Source organism: Hypanus sabinus, chromosome 13 (assembly GCF_030144855.1).
Source record: "Hypanus sabinus isolate sHypSab1 chromosome 13, sHypSab1.hap1, whole genome shotgun sequence".
Taxonomy (NCBI): Eukaryota; Metazoa; Chordata; class Chondrichthyes; order Myliobatiformes; family Dasyatidae; genus Hypanus; species Hypanus sabinus.
In genome coordinates, this window is record NC_082718.1 from 54,904,364 (window position 1) to 54,911,193 (window position 6,830).

Below are 6,830 nucleotides of genomic sequence, written 5' to 3' on the forward strand. Positions count from 1 at the left end.
AGACAAGATTTTTAACATTGTGGGGACTTTCTTTGAATTAATTTCAAAACCTTTGATTTGCTATTAAGCACAGATGTTGGCTAATAATAAGTTTTACTATATGTTAAGGAGTTTTTCCTATTTTTTTAACCAAACAGCTTTTTTTTATGGTAGTAGGTTTAGATTTTTTGTATAATAAAATTATTTATTTTATATTTTATGTTTAAATTTAATCTATATGGATATGAGGTAATTACACACCATCTGTGAATTCAATATATTGTAATTGATATATATTATATATCTTACTGTAGCCTGTATTCTTTTATGTAAGAAATTAATAAAAATATTGAAAACGAAAGAATATATCGAACAGACTGACCTGGTTTCTAGGCTTCCCTTCTCCATTGCTGACATTAACCCATTTTCAAGGCTTTTCTCCGTTGCCAACATTGCGACTTTCTGTCATGTAGGAGCTCCCAGAAACAATATCAAATTCACTGCAGTGGAGCGGTTGAGAGTTCCCCTGTTACTATTCAGTCCTCGCTCAAGTTTTATAAACATAGAAACATAGAAAACCTACAGCGCAATACAGGCCCTTAGGCCCACAAAGTTGTGCTGAACATGTCCCTACCTTAGAAATTATTAGGCTTACCTATAACCCTCTATTTTACTATGCTCCATGTACCTATCTAAAAGTCTCTTAAAAGACCCTATCATAACCACCTCCACCACCACCATTGCTGGCAGCTCATTCCATGCATTCACCACTCTCTGAGTAAAAAACTTACCCCTGACCTCTCCTCTGTACCAACTGCCCAGCACCTTAAACCTGTGTCCTCTTGTGGCAACCATTTCAGCTCTCGGAAAAAGCTTCTGACCATTCACACGATCAATGCCTCTCATCATCTTAAACACCTCTATCGGGTCACCTCTCATCCTCCGTCACTCCAAGGAGAAAAGGCCAAGTTCACTCAACCTATTCTCATAAGGCATGCTCTCCAAAACAGGCAACATCAGATTTCTATATATTGATTAAGGAAACTTTCCTGAACTCGTTTGTCAAACTCTATCCCATATTGTCATTTTACAGTCTGGGAGTGCCAGTCAGTATGTGGAAAGTTAAAGTCATCTACTATAACAACCTTATATTTCTTACAACAGTCTACAATCTCTATACAAATTTCTTCCTCTAAATCTCTCATACTGTTGTCTGGTCTGTTATATGGCCCCATTACTCTGGTCATACCTTTCTTATTTCTGAATTCCTTACATAACACCACACTAGATGAGCTATCTAGTCTTACCCCTTCTTTTCCAATATTTTTATTACTTTCTACATAGAAGAATACAGAGTACAATAAAGTATATATAAAAGGTCAAAAAAGATTTATAAAACTACCAATTACATTATATCTGTTCATAATAACAATCTTATTACCCCATATTCATGTGTTAATCAGTAGTTATATTGAAATATACTAATTTATTACAAAAAAAACAATCTACTCCTTAACAAGACCGAAGCTGTTTATTAAGGAGAAAAGAAGGTAAAATACCTTTTCATTGAATAAAAATTAATAATAGCCAACATCTGAGTTTAAGCAATGAATTGAAGGTTTTGAAAATAATTCAGAAAATGTCTCCACAATGTTTGAAAGTCCTAAACGTCGCATAACCATTGAGCTTGAGTAGGAGGAAAAACATCTTTCCATTTAAACAAAAGCGCCCTCCTAGCTATAAGAGAGCTAATGGCCAAAATGCGTAAATTAGTTGCCTTTAGCTTAATATCTTGTCCTGCAACAAAACCGAATAGGGCCAACAGAGGGTTAGGCTTAAAACTGACTTTAAAAGGTAAGGAAAAAGTTTGGAAAACTTCCCTCCAATATTTTTCAAAATTCGGACAAGTCCAAAACATATGAATTAATGAAGCTTCTCCATTATTACATCTGTCACAGTAGGGAGATATATCCGAATAAACCCTCCATGACTGATTTAGTTGTAAAAGAATGGGACAGGTTGGGTTTTAAATGTTTTTGGGATCTGTTTGTTGGAGGATACCTTTTTTCATTTGAGCAATTGTCAGCTAGATATAGCTTACCCAAAATTCACTGTTTTAGATATTTACAAATCAGAGATTTTTAAAGATCTCGATTATGCACGTCTCCTATAAGCTCAGATAAGAATTTGCTGGATGTAATTTTTAGTTTGACACATTTTCATAATGGTTCAATATCTAATATTTATGGTATGTTACTGGAGACGAGGAATGTCCTTTCAGACACAATTAAGAATCCCAGGGAACATGATTTACAGACATCAATATCTGAGGAAACTTAGAATGATTTTTTAAAACTGGTTAGTACTTTATTGCTATGTGCTCGTCACTCCCTCATACAATTTAAGGTGGTACATAGAGCTCATATGACTAAGGATAAGCTATCACATTTTTATTCAGATATTTTTAGACTATCCTGACTGAGCATCTCTGCTGTGACATTTTCCCTGACCGGTAATGCCATCCTTCCTCCTTTAATCTCTCCAGCGCTGTTTTATGTTCCTCCTAACAACACTAACTCCTTAGACATGTGTTAGACTGTATAGTTTTCCTATTACTGGTCCTTCCATCATGTGGCACGTGTACCAATCTTGAGATCGCAACCCTGGAGATCCAGCCCTTTAAATTAACACTTAACAACCTAATTACAATGTAAGCAGTGGAGAAAATCAAAAAGGGTTAATACAGGACTGAAGCTGTAGTATTTGAATTTGGGCAATACATGGAATGTATATGGAATTTATGGAATATATGGAATTTGTAGCACATTTGTAAATTGGCATGTATATTTTTGTAGGCATCATGGCTAAAAGAAGATTATAGCTGGGAGCATAATATCAAAGGATACAAATCGTATCGAAAGGACAGGCAGGAAGGCAGAGGAGGTGGCGTGGCTCTGTTGCTAAAAAATGAAATCAAATCATTAGAAAGAGGTGGCATAGGGCCAGAAAACGTTGTCTTTTTGGATAGAACTAAGGAACTGCAAGGTTAAAAATACCCTGATAGGAGTTGTATACAAACCCCCAAACAGTAGTAAGGATGTGGCCAACAAATTACAACAGGAGATAGAAAGTGCAATCCAAAAAGGCAATGCTACAATTGTCATGCATGTGTTGCTCAGAATTCCAGTATTTATAGATTTTTGCTGGTTTGTGAAAGTCATGGGAGACTTCAATATGCAGGTAGATTAGGAAAATCAGGTTAATGCTGGATTTCCATGAGGGGGAATTTCTAGAGTGCCTATGAGATGGCTTTTTAGAGCAGCTCATGGTTAATCAACCTAGAAGATCAACTATTCTGGACTGGGTGTTGTGCAATGAACCAGAATTTAATAGAGACCTTAAGGTAAAAGAACTCTTGGGAGCAAGTGATCATAATATGATCAAATTCACTCTGAAATTTGAGGAGAAGCTGAAGTTAGATGTATCAGTAATTCAGTAGAGTCAAGGGAATTACAGAGGCATGGGAGAGGAGTTGGCCAAAATTTCTTGGAAAAGAACATTGGCTGGGATGATGGCAGAGCAGCAATGGTTGGAATTTCTGGTGGCAATTCAGAAGGCACAGGATAGATACATCCCAAAGAGGAAGATGTATTCTAAAGGAAAGATGATACAACAGGAGAAGTCAAAACCAAAGGAGGGCTTATAATAGAGCAAAGATAAGTGGGAAATTAGAGGATTGGAAAGATTTTAAAAAACATCAGAAGACAACTAAAAGATTTCATTAAGAAGGTAAAGATGAAATACAAAAGTAACCTAACCAATGATTGTGGAGCAGTCTCGATTGGCTGAAACGTCTAATTCTGCTCCTATGTCTTATGGTCTAATAATATTAAAAAGATACTAAAAGTTTCTTCAGGTACATAAAGTGTAAAAGAAAGGCGAAGGTGAATATCAGACCACTGGAAAATGCTGCTGGAGAGGTGGTAATGGGGGGACAATGAAATGGTGGATGAAATGAATAAGTATTTTGCTTCAGTCTTCACAGTGGAAGACACTAGCAGTATGGAGGAAGTTCCAGGTGTCAGCCATCATGAAGTGTGTGAAGTTGCTATGAAGTTGCTAGAAGATTCTTGGGAAACTGATAAGTCACCTGAACCAGATGGTGTACATCCCAGAGTTCTGAAAGAGGTGGCTGAAGTGATTATTGAGGCATTAGTAATGATAGTTCAAGAATCACTAGAATCTGGAGTGGTTCCGTAAGACTGGAAAATTGTAAACGTCACTCCACTCTTCAAGAAGGGAGAGAGGCAGAAGAAGGGGAACTATAGGCCAGTTAGTCTGACCACAGTGACTGGAAGATTTTGGAGTAATTATTAAAGATGAGATCTCAGGGTACTTGGAGGTACATGATGTTCCTCCAGCATGGAGGACAAATCAGCATGGTTTCCTCAAAGAAAAATCTTGCCTGACAAATCTGTTGGAATTCTTTGAAGAAATAATAGGCAGGATAAAATTGGTTGATGTTGTGTGCTTGGATTTTCAGAAGGTCTTTAACAAGGTGCCACACATGAGACTGCTTAACATGCTACAAGCCCATGGTATTACAGGAAATATTCTAGCATGCCTAAAGCAGCAACTGATTGGCAGAATGTAAAGAGTAGGAATAAAGGGAACCTTTTTTTCTTGGCTACTGATGACTAGTGGTGTTCCACAGGGGTCTGTGTTGGGTTTGATTGTTCTTACATTATATGTCAATGAGTTGGATGATGGAATTGACGGCTTTGTTGATGTGCAACAAACCATCCAGGAATTTTGTTCTCCTCTACAGAACCTTCTTTCTGTTGCTCTGACTAACAAATCCCCTTTCTGCACAGCTTGCCTCCTTTCCCCCCTTCGCTTCTGAGTCACAGAGCCAGACACCTGACCATTGTGACTTTCTTCTGCTAGGCATCCCCCATCAACAATATCCAAAGTGATATACCTGTTGTTGAAGGGGTTAGCTGCAGGGGTATCTTCACAGGCTGTTTAACCCCTTTGCCCTTCCTGACATTCATCCAGTTTCCTGTGTCCTGCACCGTGGATATAACTACCTCTGTATATGCTATCAATCACCCCCTCAAATGATCCGGAGTTCATCCACTTCTAGCTCCAGCTCCTTAACATGAGGTGTTAGAAGCTGCAGCTGGATACACTTCTCACAGGGTTAGTCTTCAGGGACACTGGAGATCTCCCTGCCTTCTCACACCCCGTAAGAGGAGCATTCAACAACCCTGCCTGAATTCTCTGCTGTTCTAACTGAACAAATATAAAGGAGGAAAAGCAATGAATGGAAAAGCAGAAATCTGGAATTTTACTACATTTTTATTTAGAGGTACAGCATGATAACAGGCCCTTCCAATCCAATGAACTTGCACCGTCCAATTAATCCATGTGACCCACTAATCCGTACATCTTTGGAATGTGGGAGGAAAGCAGAGTGCCCAGAGGAAACCCACGCGTTGATGGGGAGAATGTATAAACTCCTTACAGACAGTAACGGGAATTGAAGCTCGGTCGCTGATGCTGTAATGGTGTTACGCTAAATGCTACACTGCTTATGCCGCACCTTCCATGACACTGAGCTCTTCCACTGTCACCTCTGTGTTCGAGCAAGAATTCCCCTTCCCGTCTCCAAACCTCTTCCTCTTCTTGGCCACCCCACTCTGATTCTTCTGGATCTTTTCACCTCTAACTGCTGACAAGACATCAACCAGCTTGACTTCAGATTTCCTCTGTCCTCCTTGAAAATTAACCCCTCTGAACATACTCTATGCTCTCCATTCTTTATGCACCAAATCAAATCTTACCATCAAACCCGTAGACAAAGGGGATGCTGAATGTGTGGCAGACTGACCTCAAGCTTGCTGAAGGCACCTCCTTAGATACCTCCCCTTACCCCTTGAAAAGGAGTTCACTCGGGACTAACAGTAAGTTATCTCTGACACAATCACTAGCTTCACCAACTCCGGATTTCTCCCATCCACTACCAGCAAACTCAAAACTCTGTTGTGCCGGACCACTCGTTTCTAACTTCACGCAAGATCCACAAACCTGACTGTCCTGGTAGAGAAGTGTTTTTCTCTAACTGGTCTTTTCCAACTGAACTTCAAAGGTACAATTAAATATCAGAGAGATGTCTACAACATACATCCTGAAATGCTTTTTCTTTGCAACCATCCACGAAAACAGAGGGGTGCCCCAAGAATGAATGACAGTTAAATGTTAGAACCCCAAAGCTCCCCCCACAAGCTTCCCACCCTCCCGCGCGTAAGCGGCAGGGAGCAACAACCCCCCTCCCCCCACTGGCAAAAGTAAAGCGCACCCGCTACCAGCACTCAAGCGTGAGCAAAGCAATAACAAAGGCACAGACTTGCAGTTCCCCCAAAGACTACATTGTTCACCCAATAATTCAACATGCTGCAGGCTCTGGCTCTCTCCTAATAAGGGAGGAAGAGGTGACTCCATATTCCAATGAGTGGGGAGACATAACAAACAACTCACTGGTCTAAGATGTTAAAAGTCGGTTGTGTCACTTTTTTTGAGCTCTGTGCCTGAAGATCGCAAAGATCCCGGGTCCGCAGGCACATAGCAGATGTTCCGACTCCCCCACCGACACACGGGTCTCCTGTGGTGACACCGGCCCTTGATCCGCCCATCTCCAGTTCCTCAAGATCCCAGGCTTCTGAATCCGTGCCGACATCTTAGGCCAAGCCTTTGGCATAGCGAATAGCGGCCGGTTGTGGAACCCCAAGAGCGGGTCCCATTCCCGCAAAGAACTGCAGTCAGCATGTAACTCCAGGTCAGGGTCTTCA